The following is a 17608-nucleotide window of genomic DNA, read 5'->3' on the forward strand; positions in this document are numbered from 1 at the left end:
GGCTCCACAGCTGTCTGGATTTGGGGTATTAAAGTTACCATATTTACTAGACAAAAACTTCAAGTCAATAGGGGAAATAAACTCAAATGCCTAAAATATTCAGTAGAGATTGGGATGAAGTTATATTTTATAAGAAAGTGGAAGCAACTCAAGGTAATCATATTAAACCAACTAAGTCAAGAAAGGCAAGTATTCTGTTATCCCTTTTTTTTGGTTCCTACATTTTGTGGGGATACATAGCATGGATGTAGAAGCAACACTGTTTAAAAGAATGAAGAGATTGAATGAGGTGAGGTGATGGTTCATAAATATCAAGTTAGGGAAACATAGAATAGAATATGCTTAAAGTACATTATGTGTTTGTATGATAAATGCACAAGTATCAGAACAAGAAATATATGTGAAAGAGGAAATAATTACAAAAGACATAGTAAGAAGGCAAATGACTCATATTTTGCCTACTAATACCTTGAAAGGAGTCTGTGCCAGCATATAGGAGCATGAAGCAGTGACAGATGCAGACTGTAGAAAAGAGAATTTGAAAACGTCATTATGGCCGCTGACCTGATCCATAACGAGGTGAGTGACCCTCTGCTCTTGTCCAACTCCTGTCCAAAGCACCATTCACCCCCATCTCTCTGGGCCTGCATCTGCTTGGGCTAGAAAAAAAGAAAAAAGAAAACATCATTATGCATTTGGTACTAAAATGCATGGTGGTTCCAACCTCTACTTCCAGCTATTCAGGATGATGAGTCAAGAACATAGTATTTTCAAAGGTATCCCATGCAATTCACTATGTGAAAAGTAAAAGGAAAGTTCATGCAGAACAAAAAAGACACAGTCACTTCATCTTTCTCTTGCCCTCCTGATGTCCACATGCATAGACAAATCCCTATGGTTGCCTTTGAAATTCTGTGACCAAGAGAAATCAGGGGAAGGGGAGCAGAGTCACTTCCACAAGAGGCAGGAAGCTTCACTTTCATTCCTATATTGCATCTCTTCAATGTTAAAAAAAATGTAAGATGACAATTATGAATGGTCACTATGTGAACATTCCAGTTTTAATCAACCTCTAAACTGATGCTAGGCATTGTAGTCACTGGTAAGCTGTGTTGTGAAGAAAAAAAAAACTGTGCCAACAAGCAAAAGCTTCCTCCATTATCAGAACAAAAGTATTATAAGAAATAATAAACCACCAGGCGGTGGTGGCACACGCCTTTAATCCCAGCACAAAGGAAGTAGAGGCAGGAAGATCTCTGGGAGTTTGGTATACAATAACTAGTTCCAGGATAGCCTACAAAGTCACAGAGAAACACTGTCTTGAATAACCGAAAACGAAAAACCAGAAATAATAAACCATTATTGTTTTATGGGAATATGTTGGGTTTTAATACAATTTTTCTTAATGTTTTTGAGGCATCTTGTAATATTTGATTCCAACAAGGAATAAAACATGGCTGTACAAGACAATATTGTGATACTAGCTTAATTTGAACTGATATTATAGCAGTAGACATTTAATATTTAAAATTAGAGTGTGTATTAATGATATTATGAGTAAGTAGGAAAAGAGATTTATCCTTAGGGAAGACATTTACCTGGGGATTTAGGATGAAATAAAACTAGTGTTCACACAAAACTTAAGTCCAAATGGATCAAAGACCTCAACATAAATCCAGCCACACTGAACCTATTAGAAGACAAAGTGGGAAACACCCTTGAATTAATTGGTACAGGACACCACTTCTGAACATTACACCAGAAGCACAGAGACTGAGATTGACAATTAATAAATGGGACCTCCTGAAACTGAGAAGATTCTGTAAGGATAAGGACACAGTTAGCAAGACAAAACAACAGCCCACAGATTGGGGAAAGATATTCACCAACCTGACATCCAACAGAGAACTCATCTAGAAAATTTACAAGGAACTCAAGAAGTTAGTCTCCAAAACACCAAATAATCCAATTAAAAAGTAGGGTACAGAACTAAATAGACAATTCTCAATAGAGGAATCTAAAATGGCTGAAAGACACATAAGAAAATGCTCAACACCCTTAGCCATCAGGGAAATGTAAGTCAAAACAATTCTGAGATACCATCTTAATCCAGTCAGAATGGCTAAAGGAAAAATCACCAATGATAGTTTGTGCTGTAGAGGATTTGGAGGAAGGGGAACACTCCTCCAATACTGGTGGAAGTGCCAACCATACTGATTTGGAAATCAGTATGGTGGTTTCTCAGGAAAATGGGAATCTGTCTACCTCAAGATGTAGCAATTCCTCTCTTGGGAATACACAGAAAGAATGCACATTCATACAACAAGAACATCTGTTCAACTATGTTCATAGCAGCATTATTTGGAATAGCCAGAACCTGGAAGCAAACTGGATGCCCCTCAACTGTAGAATGGATAGAGAAATTGTGGTATATTTATACAATGGAGTACTACACAGCAGGAAAAAATGGAATCTTGAAATTCACAGGCAAATGGATGGAACTAGAAGAAAACATTCTGATGAGGTAACCCAGTCACAAAATGACAAACAGGGTATGTCCTCACTCATATATGGATTTTGGACATAGAGCAAAGGATTACCAGCCCAGAATCCATCCACACTGCAGAGAAGCTAGGAAATAAGTTGGAGTCTTAGAGAGACAGACAGGGTCCCCAGAGAAGAGGAAAGGGACAAGATCTCCTGAGCAAATTTTTGAGCATGGTGTAAGGGCAGAGGGAGCTAGGAGAATGAGAAGGGGAGAAGAGGAGGGGTCAGTGGGACATGAGGGAGCAGGAAGGATGAGTTGGGGGGAGAATAGAGGAGAGCAAGATAAGAGATACCATAACTTAGGGAGCCATTATAAGTTTAAAAAGAAATCAGTCACTATGGAAAGGTCTGTAGATCTACAAAGATGACACCAACTAACAATCTAAGCAACAGAGGAGAGGCTACCTTAAATGCTCTCCCCTGATAATGAGATTGATGACTGACTTATATGCCATCCTATAGCCTTCATCCAGCAGCTGGTGGAAGTAGAAGCAGACACCCACAGCTAAACACTGAACTGAACTGGAATCCAGTTGCAGAGAATGAGGACTGATGAGCAAAGGGGTCAAGACCAGGCTGGTGAAACCCACAGAAACAGCTGACCTGAACAAGGGGGAACTCTTGGTTCTCAGATTGATAGCTGGGAAACTAGCATGGGACTGATCCAGACCCCATGAACGTGGGTGTCAGTGAGGGGCCCTTGGAAATCTATGGGACCTTTTGTAGTAGATGAGTACTTATCCCTAGCATAGGTGTGGTCTTTGGGAGCCCATTCCACATAGAGGCATACTCCCTGAGCCTAGACACAAGGGGGTGGGCCTAGGCCCTATCCCAAAGGATACGAAAGACTCTAAAGACCCAATATGGAAGGCCTCACCTTCCCTGGGGAGCAATTTCTCAATTTTCATTAAAGAATTGTTTTGTTTGGGAGGGAAGCCTCGCTGTTGAAGAAGTGGGTTTTGAGTGAGATTCATTAAGATCGATAATAAAAAAAAAAATATCAGGCTGGTCATACAGAATCAAATTTGTGAAATGCATAGATGTGAGGATTGCTAAAATATTATTAGTATATGTGCATTTCTAACTTTGCCTTAATTTTATCAACATGAATTTCTAATGAAAGAATTAGATGTTTAAAACAAAATGGTATATCTTTTTTATCAGGCAGCATTAAATATTGGTATTCAGATGTCCAGTCAAGCAAAATATGACAAGTTATACATTAAGTTCAATTATGTCACGTTTAAAAACAAAATTATATCTAGCTGAAAATAAATAAAGAAATCAATTGAGAAAGATTTAATATGCTGGTTTTTAAAGCAAAATATATTAGTCTCTAAAAATGTATTATCCTTTTATATTATTCTATAACAAAACCATTACACTAATTATTTGAGCAAGTAATTATCAGGGAAAAATAATCTGAAAAATTGCTTAAAATAATCCTGCTAATGAAAAATTAATCTGTACCCAAGAGCCCTAGACTGTCGGTGGGAAGAATTCACCCATGAACCTCTAGGCATTTCTAGTCCTGAGGAACTCTCAAGGATAAGCACAGCGCTGCCCCAGGTCTCTAGCCTTGGGGCAGGAAGAATTCACCCATGAGCCAGCTTCTGGTGCAGGACTATCAGGCACAGTTATGCTCTCTCAGCAGAATAACCTTGCCAGTCCAGATATCTGGGTAAATGACTTTTGTTTGAAGCTGCACACTGTGGCCAAAAAGAGAAGACAGGAATTTGCACAGCACCTGTACGACTAGGAGGCAAAGCTCCTTATGCCAGCCCGGACCTTTGTGCCTGGGCCTAGAAGGGAAAACACAGACCCACCAGTGCCTGTTGGGCTCTATTATGGAGAGCAAATTCATGGTGGAGTATGGAAGAGAGTGAATGGCACAATGGTTCATGTCCTGTGGAGATAGACAGATCGAAAGAGGTGAAGGCAGTGAGAAGCAAGCTTAGGAGTATAGCCTACTTGAATCCTGGGGACATGGCTCTGTTCAGGCCTGTGCCACAGCCAAGGGCCGTATCTGCACTTCTGGCTCTTCTGTAGGCGTGGTTTATGTTGATGTCCTTGATTCATGTAACCACTGAAGACAAAGAGAATAGAGTTGAAAAGAGTTGAATCCACCCCTCACTAACTGCCACACTAGGGACAATATTCCTGCGCTTACCAGCTACAGCATTGGAGAGAGTGAACCTGGGAAGAGGGATCCTGTTGGCAGGGGTTGGGCAGGCTGGCTCTGAGAAAGGTGGAGCTGGTCTTCTGCCCCCTTGTCTGCCATACAATGGTGAGTATGAGGGGAAGATGTTCCTCCTCGACCATTGCCACCTCTGACAGGTGGGAGAGCAGAACCAGCCACTCATCAACTGTAGCACTAGAGAGGGCAGGCCCTGCACCTCACCTAGGCATCACAGTGGAGCTGGCCCTGCTGACAGGGATGCAGGGGAGCTGCCCCCAAAGAATATGAGACTGGGAGATCTGCCCCTGCCTCTCCTCTGCCATATGGTAGTGTGAAAAAGGGGAAGATGCCTTCTCCTCCCCCACTCCTCACCTCCTGAGGCAGATGGGCGAGCTGGCCCTGAGGTCAGAAGCTAGCCCAGTATCTCACCTGCTACAGCACTCAGAAAAGCAGGCCCTTTACCCCACATATGAAATTCAAAAGAGCTGACTCTGCTGGGGATAGTGCAGGTGAGTCAACCCCAAGGACATAAGTGTGGGAGAGCTAACCCTACTTCTCATCTGTCATGCAGCGTGGCATGTGGAAAGATGCCCATCTTGACCCTCAGGCCTTGCTAGCTACATCACTCAGGAGAGCAGGACCTGCACCTCACTTGAGCACCCTAGTGCTGTCAACCCTGCTGGGGGGGCGCATAGGTGAGCCTGCCTTGAGGTCGTGAGAGTGGGAGAGCTAGTCCTGTACCTGTTGTCTGCCATGTGGTGGTGAGGGAGCAGGAAAGATGCCCCAGCCCGTGCCTCTTGCCACTTGTGAAAGATGAGAAAACTCACCTTGCCCCTCACCAGATGCATAACTAGGGTGAGTGGGCCTTGTACCTTACCTGAACTGATTGAGGTGTAGGTGAGTTGGCCCAGAGGACGTGAGTGTGAGAGACTATGTCCTGATCCTCATCTACCACATGACGGTTTGGACAAGGGAGAGAAACATGCTCCATGCACCTTGAGGCTTGTGCTAGGTGGGAGAATTATTTCTGGGTTCACTAGAGCTAGAGAGCTGGGTCTTGTCTCTCACCAGCCCAGTACTAGGCAGAGTGGTTCTTATACCTCGCCTATGTAACACAGTAGAGCTGGTCCCAGTGGTACAGATATGAGCAAGCTGTCTCCAAGGACATGGGAGCAGGAGAATCAGCCATGTCCCTTGTTGTTTACTACATAGCATGAGCTAGCCAGCCGGGATAGTACTGGAGCTCAACCTGATGTTGAAGATGAAGTAGAGCTAGCAAGCTGACCAAATCAGCAACCACCCAGACCCAGAACTATAAGTTGCCCCATGTCAATGCCCACTCATCTATTATCTGGTGCAGCACGTAAAGGGACTTGTCCTGCAGACCCAAAGTTACAGGATCTCCATGACACAGAACAACAGGATACCCAAGAGGAGGCCCAGCTAGGGCCTGGTATTGATGATGTTGCAAAAACCAGAGACCTCAAACCAGACCAATGGACTGTGTGACTCACTGTGTCACACTATAGTTTCCACATCTAGATTTTTCTTTATCTCTTTTCTTTAAAATTTTACCTTGTTTTATCGTTGGGGGTGGTTTGCAAGGGTAGAGGGTGGGTGCAAAGGGACAAGGAGATAAGTGTGATCAAGATGCACAATGTGATGAATCCACAAAAAATAAACAAAACTTTAAGTTGGAAAGAACAATCTTCAATTTTAACAACATATATTAATGTTTATTTAATGTAACTTATAACATTTATACAATGTATATTATATAATTTATATAATTAAAATTATATAACATTTATATAATTTTAGGTAAATTATAAAGATTTATATATGAAAAATGAGCGTTTAAACTTTCATTATTTTATCTCATTCAACTCCCAAGAACACATGCACATACATACACAAAATGTGTTGTTGTCTACTGAAGACAGTACAAAGTGCTTTATGGTAGTGAGAAACTGGGTATTTACCAAAATTAGAAGGTGAAAACTAGGTAGTCTCAAGACAAAATTATACAACTACATAAATAATCCTAAAAATTAGATACAACATCATTATTTTAGCAAACAGAAGATTAACTAGAAACTCAGTGGTTCTGTTGGAGGAAAACAATTTTAATTTGATTTTATTTATCTGTATGTGTGTATGTCTGTGTCGAGTATCCACCACATAAGTGGCGGTTTCCATGCAGGCCAGAGGAGGGCATAGGCTTTCCTATAACAAAAAGGTAAAGGCAACTATGAGCTGCCCACCATGGGTGCTGAACACCAAGCTATATTCCTTGAAAGAGCAGTCAACACTAGTAACTGCATATCCATCTCTCCAGGCAAATGAAATACTTTTAATTACAGAGAAAAGTAGGAAGATACACATATGAATTAATATTGTCAAAACATTCACACTACTGATAACAACCCAACGATTTAGTGCAATAGGTGAAACCACTATTACAATATTAGCCATGTTTTCTCACAAATAGAAGAAACAACCCTAAACTTTGAAGAAATAAAGATCTTTGACTCGCCAATGAGAAAGAAGAACAAAGTCATACTTCCTGACTTCAAATTATACCCAAAAAACTACAGTCATCGAAGTATTTTGGCATCTGTGTAAAAGCAAAGACATTTGTGCGAAGAGCAGAAGAGAAAGCCTGAGAGGGGTCTACATGTAGGTTGTCAGTTGCCATTTAACAAGAACAACAGAAGTCCATGCAATAAGGAATACTACATACATCCAAGATCGGGAAAGAATCATGAAGAAAATTATGCAACTTTGTATACACTGTCTAGTTTGGTAAATAAATAACACCAGCATCTCTTCAAAGAATTACAATGTGATATAGTAATATAAGCTATAAAGGAAACATTGAGTGACAGTATATTATTTTCTGGTGTTATAATCAAAATATATAAGCTAAGAAATATTAAAACTAATTGTTTAAAGGAAGCAAAACAGCTGTTAATACTTCCTATACCTTGCCAAGTATACATCTATTTAGAGTTTTTGTTGTTCTTATTGTTTACTTATCTACTTTTTGGTGTATTTGATACGTTTTCTCTTGACACCATTGTCATTGTATGTTAAGGTAAATATATCAGAAATGGTATACTAGAAAATTAAGCCTTAAAAGACGTAGAAATTTAAAGACGGCTATAGGAATATTTTATTTTGAGGAAATATAATCTCATAGAAAGGAAATAATACTTCTACAGATAGTCATAAAACTGACCTAGTAGTTACAGTTTAGGAAATAGAGAAAATTTATTTAACAAAACCTTTAAAAAGTATATTTCCTATTCAATCTCTGATGTTAAGAGAAGAGTATGTCAAGTTAAAATCATTCATCTGAATCTTAAAAAAATATACAGTATTTAAGACCATTCCTAAAATGCAGGTGTGAAGCACCAGTTTACTCTTCTATGAAAAAAAAATGCTGAGACATGAAGGGAAATATTTTCATAGGTAATACATTATAATTTTGATGCATTAGCTTCACTGTTGAATTTAAGTCAGAATAATTTATAGCATAGTACACATGCCATTTTAAATCACCTCAGCAATGTTTATAACATAAAACTTAGGTTTACTAATGATATTCAGGCTTCACTCTACCATATTATTATTTCATAAGTGTCTTTAGAATATGGCTATTCATTTTTTCAAACTATGTTGTTCTCTTTTATGAAGTAACGATAATGCTTGCTTTCCCTGCCTTACAGAGTTCAAAGTTAGAGCACATCTGTGGATGAATGTGAACTAAGACAAAAAAGGCACTACACTGACTCTCTTTTCTGTTATTAGACATCATTGCCTCTTATAGTAAAAAGAAGTTGAAGAAAATGTAAATAATTGGCATAGCAACTGCCCCTCACTTCATATTCCACAATTAAATAATTTCTGATAGACCCTTATTCAAATCCATCCTATTCAACTTAGTATTTGATTCTGTTGAGAGGCAAGGGTCTCAGTGAAGCAATTTCTTTCTTTTTAATACCCAACAAATGTTGTTTTATGAATTAGTGTTGCTATTAACTATATGTAGCAAAACTTTCACTTAAAATGATAGGTTTATGAAATTGTACATTTGACTACACAATATTGTAGTAATATCTATATAGTAAATATACATAAATTGAAAGAGATAAAAAAGTGAACACAAGAACAGTTTCGGGAATGGTGAGAAGAATGAGGGAAAAGGCTAAAGACAAAGGGATAGAGGGAGGGAAGGTGAAAGAAAGAGAGACAAAGAAGAGGAAGCTGTGATGGATGGCTATTCTTGATTGTTAACATGAGTACATCTGGAATGAACTAAAACCCAAACCAGATGGGCATGTCTGGGAGTTTTGGTTAATCAGGTCATTTGAGGTAGTGATACCCATCTCAAATCTAAAGCACTTGATGTGGGGAAGCACACATTAAGAAGAATCATTTGAGGTCAGAATACCAACCCTAAACCTGGACCACACCAAAACCAAGCAGTCTAGATAAAAGATGTGGAAGAAAGAAGCTTTTGTTTTCCCTTCTAGCCCTCATTATCATTGTTAAGTTTTCCCATCCTGTTGCTGAGGAGTTCCTTCATTGGCATAAGAGCACCCTTCTTTAGGATTCTGATGTAAACTGAAAACCAGCTGAGTCATCTATCACCATGAATGGAAAAAACTATTGATTTCTTGGTCTTTCTGTTTGGAGACAGCTATTGTTGAACTAGCCAGATCATAGAACCTAACTAATACAGAAGAATAGAATTTGGAAAAATGGAGAAAGGTGGGAATGAAATAAATTTATGTGTAGTTGGATATATGCATATGCATATATACATAAACTTATATAAGCATTGTGTATGCATATTTATATATGTATTATGTACTGGGCCCAAGTATGAAATTTACTCTGTATTTGTGAGCTTTATCTCTGATTTATTATTAATAAAAGTAAACCTTGAGGGAAAATCACTTTGGCATGTTAGATTTCCACTGAGAAAATGGGGATTAAGGAATCTACTTAGAGTAAAGAAACAGAAGTGAAACCTAATTAGTAATTATAGCTCATAATTATTTACAAAGCTACTTTGTAGACCCAAAGCCTGATGGAAAATATTCACTATAGACAAATATTCCTTCTTAAAATAAGTAGATGAATACGACAAATCAAGAGACAGTATCATGCTCAAATCCATTTTTAAAGACAATTACAGACAGAGATGTCAATAAGGTATACTGTATTTTCTATCAAAGGGTTCATAGAGATAAGGCAACTCTCCTTTCAGAATACGCCACTTGTTAAAAGTCCCCTTGATGTATCTGTTCCCCAAACCAAAACATTCAGAATACAGAATAAAAACCCTAAAGATCTGCTCCCCAAGCTCCTCCCACCTCACCCCCACAGTTATGCTTGCTTGACTGAATTTTCAAGACTAAGCCCCTTCATCAGAGGTAAAACTTATTTTTTGCAAAATGTTTGGATTGGGTGGTAATTAGCCTGAGATCCTAGACACGTTTGTAACAGAAAGCAGCTTTAGGTTGTTGGTTGAGTGATTCAGTAACCTTTATCAATTTTATAGAGTTTTAGGCTTAGCACAGATAACCAGTGAAGATAGTTCTTTCTAGGGTATGAATGATTAATTTGGAGGAAGTTACATGCTTTGGGGAAAGTTTATTAAATTTTCAAGGAGCCAAAGGTAGCATTTAACAAATGGTTACTGCCTCTTCCATCAAAATAGCCGGTTACACCCAGGTCATGTGTCACATGCCAGGTAAGTATAGATCTTGTCTTGTTGACTGAGCCAGGGAGTTTAAAACCTTTCCAAAAGAGGATACAATGAAGCAGCAAAGAACTGGCACCAAAAAAAAAAAAAATGCATCTATAGCCACCCAGCAGTGCTTAGTACATCATTAACTCACAATGCCTTTCACATTAGCCCACTTCACCGCTGCAGAGTGCGATCAGTCACAGCATTTATCATTCCACACAGAGTCCACCCAGTAAGAAATGTGTTCTTCATTGTCGATCAGAGGAGCTGATTGCAACTTCCAGTAAATCCCTGTCTAAGACCTTGAAGTGCAAAGCAAGCAAAAAAAGTCACTTCTCCAGAGTCTGCCTCTTCAGCAAGACTCAACAACTTAAAAAACCTACTTGAAATGTGTGATGATGATCATTATGTGTCTATCACATGAGGGTGAAGTGGTTCTGTGCTACATATATGCAGTAGGATTGTGGGATACATGCTAATGCTATTGAATTGAGATTATTTCAGCCGCTGGAAACAAATCAGCAGATATTACAAATGGTCCTCTCCTTTTAATCACTATAAAAATAAAAAATAACTAAGTAAGCTTTCATCAGTCTTCAGTTCTGTAGCATACCCATTTATCCTGTGATTGATCTTGAACAAAAAAATTTTATTTGATGCTTATTGGAAAGAGCTGAGAAATTCTAACCTTATGCAATTTGTGGTTCAAAAAGAGGACATTTTAGTTAATCTCCTAATAATTACTTTGAAGTTATGGAACCGATGGGGATCTGTGTACCTAAAATTGGTCTGATTATTTTGACATAACTTATTGCAAAGTGTAGCAATAGTTCACAAAATGAAATTACATAAAATGTCTAGTCGATTTGAAATTATATTTTCTGTGGATACCACCATGGAATACAAAATCTTGATCATCAGACAACATTTATTGCTAGTACACAGTAATTAACCAAGTGACAGTTAACTTCAATAGATATCTTTAAGCTCTTCATTTCTAGGCACTTCTAGGCTGTAATTCAATTTCATTTTTAAAGATACATGATTATATTTTTCTATGATATTCACTGATATATATTCAGACAATGTCATAGAAGTCACACAATTAACCCTTCTATTTTTTAAGCACAGAATTTTGACAAGTTTTTTCTTTTGGTTTGGTTTGGTTTTGGTTTTTTGATTACAGATATTCCAAAAGAATCAGAATTTTAAATTAATACATACATACTGTGAAAAAGTAAATATGATTTAAAGAAAATTAAAATGCTAAGCTTTTGAAATGATAATCATGGTAGCTCAAAATAATAAACACATCAAGTGTCATGGTGGTTGTTGCTTCATATTTGTTATCAAAACAGTGGGCTTAAAAAAATAACATCATTTCAATGCCAGGAATAAACATGATAAAATTGAGACATGCTCCATTTTAAATCAAGGATGCAAATATCCTACTGTTACAAAGGATCTAGGAATCAGCTGGAAGGATGCAAAGATAATGATTTCAGGGAAAATATTAGTGAGTATAGTATATTGAAAAACATCCAGTATATAGAACATTTGTGAGTTCACAATGATCCCTCTCTTTTATGATAAACGTTCCAATTTTCTATTAAAAATGATAGAACAAAAGAAAGACTGAACATTTACAAAGCTTGCCTTTATAAACTGCATTAAATCTACACAAAGAAGTGGTTAAGAATTTTGTTTGCTGAAGTCATCAATAATCCATCAGTATCAGAGACATAAGAAGTGAAAAGTAAGAGCCACTACTTTGTCACATGCAGAAGCAGAGGCCCAATTGATTTGTGGCTTTAATAACCATCATTGAAAATCTAAAATTGACTTTTTGTGAGACAAATTGTTTAATGACTCCACTGAAAATGTTATAGTAAATAAAACCAGACTGAAAATGCTAGTAATAACTGATTAATATTAGCATCTTAACACATAGCATAATCAGATATTGTGAACTTCTCTTATTATGGGATGTGAAATAACTACCACCAAGCAAGATTATTACTTTTGTCAAAATGAATGCAAAAGTATGACAATATGTCTATTTAAGAGATTAGACCTAACTATGCATAACAAGGTTTGGTAGACTGAATTAAAACTTAATGAACTTAACTGAGAGGATATGCTTAAAATTTTTCATAATGGAAACTTTTAAATTTTTTTAACATTTTAAAAATTTTAGGAGCATTCTTATTTACATATCTATCCCCAATTCCCTCGATATCCCATCCTCCATGCTCCCCACCTGTACCTCAAACTACCACCCAGGGATAATGAGACCCTCCACAAGGGATCATCAAGACTGTCACATCACTTGGGGGAGGGCCCAAGGCCTCCTTGCAGTGTCTGGGCTGCAATAGTATCCCTCTATAGGGAGTGGGCTCCCAAACTCCATTTGTGCTTTAGAGATAAACACAGGCTCCACTGTTAGAGGTCCCATCGACTGCCTTGGCCTCCTAGCTTTTATCATACAAAATTTAAAAATCCTGTTATCCTGGGTTTTTTTGTTTGTTTATTTGTTTGTTTTCATTATTGATATAGAGATCAGTGGTAAGAAATAAGTATTAAAACAGGGGAGGCGAATTGTAACAGATTAACAGAATTTTTGAGAGCTATAGAAATTTCAATATATATGAACGTAATTTCAATACTTGTACCTTGTTGCAACATGAGCTCAAAGGAATAAAAGCAAAAGAATTAGATTGTTTTTACAAAGTGTACACTAAACTGTGAGATGGTTCTATAAAAGACAATACAGTAATTAACTTTGTTACATATGACTATGACATATTTTGCTTACTTTACATTTTATTTATTAGAATTTGCTACAGAAGTAACTTTTAGTAAGATGTTTGTTTATTACTTACTCTAAAAGAGAATACGAGGGCCACAAAACGTGAAGGAATGGGAGTTAAAAAAAAACAGACTAACAAAAATACTCATTCTAGTATTGAGAGTTTTCTGTAAAAAGTAATAACAAACATAATAAAATCAAAATCAAAATAGAAATTGTATTTCAAGAAACAAAATTTATGGCCCAGAACAATTATTTTGCCTATTTCCAATTATCTCTTTCAGAATGACTTGCTATCATTTTATCTAAAATAAAATTAACAATCAAGGGGAAAAATCAAAGTCCAAAATAATTGATGGAATAAAAATCTAGGAAGACAAAAATTGATAAATGTAAAGAATGCAATGCTGAGAAAATAGAAATAATAGAAGATATTGAAGAGTCTAAATTCATTAATTATAATCTTCATTAAATGGGAATTCTCTAAGGAGAAAAATTATTGATGTAGGAATTTCCACATTTATCATTGCCCACATTTAAAACCCAATTTCTTAATTTAATCTAATTCATCAAAAATAATGTAAAAAATTATTTGGGTCAATGAAAGACTCCTGTATTTTATTGAAAACAATGAAGGGTTACAGGAATTGTTGTAAAGAAGAAACCTGACATAAATAAAGAGGGATGGTATGTAAAACAACAAGAATAAAGTTATGGTTGAAACTTGCTTTGAAAACATTTCCCTACAAAATACTGCAAAGCTTTTTGATATCTTTGTATTTTTGTGTGACTTGTTTTCTCTGTGTAGCTTTGGAGCCAGTCCTGGAACTCGCTCTGTAGACCGGGCTGGCTTTGAACTCACAAAGATCCTCCTGCCTCTGCCACCTGAGTACTGGGATTAATGGCTTGAACCACTACCACCTGGCTTTTTTGATATGTTAACTTATTTGGGTCACAGATATTCTGAAACAATTCAAATGATAACTCTGAATATGACATTTAATAATTTTGATGATAGAATTATATATTTAAACAAATTATTCAAATTTGAGGACAAAATAAAGGCAGCCTCATAAATACTTATGAATTTCCTTCCTATATACTTATATATAAATACTGTGAAAATATATTTTAGGAATATGAAAATGATATTCAAGGAAGTATAAAAATATATTAACCTAGAGGAATAATGATAAAATTCTTGGGTGAGAGTTAAAGAAACAAGAAATGAACCAAAGGAAATTAGTACATAGCATCATCAATTTGAAAAACCTATCTCCAAGAACTAGGAATAAGACACCATGACACACTGACAAGCATCTACTCTTCTGTCTTACCAACTGCAAAATATGGACAACTACACATTGTAGATGTAGAATCTGTACCAAGTTTTCTAACTATAAAGCACAGTTGAGGTTTTCATTATTTAAAGTTATTTTCAAACAGTAAAATATTATTTATTTTATATTTAACAATTTGTCTATAAGATCCTTTTGTTTTGCTTTCCATGTCATGGTCTGTAATCCAAGATGAAATCTTGATATGTTATAACTTTTTATGTTTTCATTGATGTACTTCTAGTTGGACTTGATGATTAGAAGATACAAGCACAATGTGAAAGCCAGGGGGAGAGGTGGCTAGGCTATTTATTTCGCTAAATGCTCATTGTCAAAACTGTAATTTCTAAAAGTTGTTTTAATTCACATAAAAGAAAAAAAAAACATAAACCATTTCTTCTTATTTTCTAGCTAGCTCTTCCAATTGAAACATTTCCTGTTGGAAGGACAGAAGGAATTTGTGGGATATAGGAAATAACTTTTTAAAACTTACATGGCCCAAGAAGCTCATGAAAAAATAACTGTCTGGTGGTGTAGGGGACACCCTAACCATGCCTGTTTGGGGCTAGTTACAGGTGTGCCTGGCCACGCCCACTTGGGCGTGGTCAGGGTGATGTGAGGAAGGTTTAAGAGTGAGGGACAGACACGTGGGGCCCTTCTTCTACTTACTTTGCTCCCTGCCGGCTGGCTAGGTTGTTCTGAGTAAGTAGGAGTCTCCATAATAAATATCTTTATATCTATACCTGACTCCAAATTGCTATTTCAGTTTATTTGGTGTCAGAATAGGAGTGCCAGGAGCCTACAACACTGTCTTTTCCCATTTGGGGAAAACACGTGGGTCCCACCAGGACAGCAAAGCAGCTGCCCATGCACATTTATACAATTTCAGGACACAATCAGGAACAGAATTAATCCTTTATCAATAACACATATCAGATCCCATACAGGTCTGCCAGGCCCACTACCACAAGGCAATGATGAGATTGTTAATTTATTAATAGGAAATCTGCTAGAAGCCTCAGAATTTCATAAGAAACACCATGTAAATAGCAAAGGTTTGAAAAAGGACTTCTCAGTCACTTGGCAACAAGCCAAGGAGAGAGTGAGAAACTGTCCTACCTGCTACTTTTATGATCAGGCTCCATTGCCAGCAGGTTGTAACCCTAAGCGCATTTGGAGAAATGAGGTTTGGCAGATGGACGTCTTTCACTTTGAAGAATTTGGAAATTTGAAATATGTGCATCATACTATTGACACATTTTCAGGGTTTCAATGGGCTACTGCTCTTAGCTCTGAAAGGGCCGATTCTGATATTACCCACCTGCTAGACGTGATGGCCGTTGTGAGTATACCTGCACAAATAAAAACTGTCAATACTCCAGCATATGTCTCCAGCAAATTGAAACAGTTTTTCAGATATTATAACATAAACCATGTGACTGGTATACTACACAATCCCACAGGACAAGCAGTGGTTGATAGATCTAATAGAACACTTAAAGAAATGCTCTAAAAACAATCTGGGGGAACAAAATCTCCCAAACATAAGTTACATAATGTGTTATTAACACTAAACTTTCTTAATGCTAATGAGAAAGGACAAACAGCTGCAGAAAGACATTGGACTACGGAAAAAAACTGAATCAACCGGTATACTTCAAAGATGTACTAACCTCTGTATGGAAACCAGGACATGTGTTACATTGGGGAAGGGGTTTTTCATTTGTTTCCCCAGGAGAAGAAAAACTTTGGATACCATCAAAGTTGATCAAGATTTGAGTTGAAAAAGAAAAACCTCTCGATGAGGATAAATGAAAGGTAATCTACAAAGGTATATCTCATAAACTGCTTAGAAACCTCACAAAGGAAAGGGAAGTGTTTTGTTTTTATCTTCAAAGGATAACTCATCTCCAGAAGCCAAAGGACACTACATGGGTAGAAGAGAAGGTTACTATAGCCATCGAACAAAAGGAAATTGTCATATATGATGATTTCCATAGATGCATTTACACCTATTTCTCTTTGTTCCTAGTCCCCATTCATTTAAACCAATGCTGGCTTTAGAGTTGTATTTGGCTTTCCCCCTCTGAATCCAAGAATGTTATTAAAATAAAATTCAGAGTTTCTGTATTATATCAAGAAGCCAATTGATGTATGTGGAGTGATCAGCAGTCAATAGGGCCAAGGTTTCTTTATTTGGATACACCAGTCAAGCGCAGGCCAAAGTGTGTCAGGGCAGCAAGGCAGCCAGGCCAGAGCGAGGAGGAGGGAGCAGGGAGAAGGGAGGGTCCACGTGTCTGTGGTCCCTTAAGAAGCCTTCCTACTTCACCTTAGACTTCCCCTCACCAAGCCCTCACGGGCGTGTTCTGGCACACCTGTCCTGGCTACCAGGAGGCAGAGCTACAGTGTCTCCCAACATATGTAATACAGAATAAGAGAAAATTGGGAACTGTCAATTGTGTTTTCTTGGCTCTTTCTCTCAAGGTATACACTCTCTCATAATTTTTATTTTCCATAGTTACCTTTTCCATATATATATATATATATATATATAATATATATGTAAAAATTTCTCTGATAACAGTCATGTTTGAGTTCCACACAGCCAATGAATAACTGCCTGACAACAATCCCTCAATGCTCCAGAAAGAAAATGGACTATATGTCCATGAGTCCACTGGATCCAACTTGAGTCTTTTGAACTGACATTCCGGCCAGAGCTTCAGGTACTGACTTCAATCAACACAAGGACTTCAATCAAGATAAGGACGTCAATCTAGATCTTCAATCAAGCAAATCCATCAAACACGAACTGGATACAATCCATTCAAGACTTTCACTATACTAACATTTTCTTCCTACAGAACCCCTCACATGAGGCTATCGTTGTCCCATTTCAGCAGGAAGTAACCTGAAGAATACCACTCCCCTTTGCCCCATTGTTGTCACTAAGGATAATGTACACCTAGTTAGGG

Source organism: Cricetulus griseus, assembly GCF_003668045.3.
Source record: "Cricetulus griseus strain 17A/GY chromosome 1 unlocalized genomic scaffold, alternate assembly CriGri-PICRH-1.0 chr1_1, whole genome shotgun sequence".
Lineage (NCBI taxonomy): Eukaryota > Metazoa > Chordata > Mammalia > Rodentia > Cricetidae > Cricetulus > Cricetulus griseus.